Source organism: Nymphaea colorata, chromosome 7 (genome assembly GCF_008831285.2).
Source record: "Nymphaea colorata isolate Beijing-Zhang1983 chromosome 7, ASM883128v2, whole genome shotgun sequence".
NCBI lineage: Eukaryota > Viridiplantae > Streptophyta > Magnoliopsida > Nymphaeales > Nymphaeaceae > Nymphaea > Nymphaea colorata.
In genome coordinates this window covers 16,996,216-16,996,742 of record NC_045144.1, presented here as the reverse complement: position 1 = coordinate 16,996,742, position 527 = coordinate 16,996,216, and positions in this window count along the sequence as shown.

Genomic DNA, 527 nt, shown 5'->3' with positions numbered 1-527 from the left:
TAGGGTTTAGGGTTTAGGGTTTAGGGTTTAGGGTTTAGGGTTTAGGGTTTAGGGTTTAGGGTTTAGGGTTTAGGGTTTAGGGTTTAGGGTTTAGGGTTTAGGGTTTAGGGTTTAGGGTTTAGGGTTTAGGGTTTAGGGTTTAGGGTTTAGGGTTTAGGGTTTAGGGTTTAGGGTTTAGGGTTTAGGGTTTAGGGTTTAGGGTTTAGGGTTTAGGGTTTAGGGTTTAGGGTTTAGGGTTTAGGGTTTAGGGTTTAGGGTTTAGGGTTTAGGGTTTAGGGTTTAGGGTTTAGGGTTTAGGGTTTAGGGTTTAGGGTTTAGGGTTTAGGGTTTAGGGTTTAGGGTTTAGGGTTTAGGGTTTAGGGTTTAGGGTTTAGGGTTTAGGGTTTAGGGTTTAGGGTTTAGGGTTTAGGGTTTAGGGTTTAGGGTTTAGGGTTTAGGGTTTAGGGTTTAGGGTTTAGGGTTTAGGGTTTAGGGTTTAGGGTTTAGGGTTTAGGGTTTAGGGTTTAGGGTTTAGGGTTTAGGGTTTA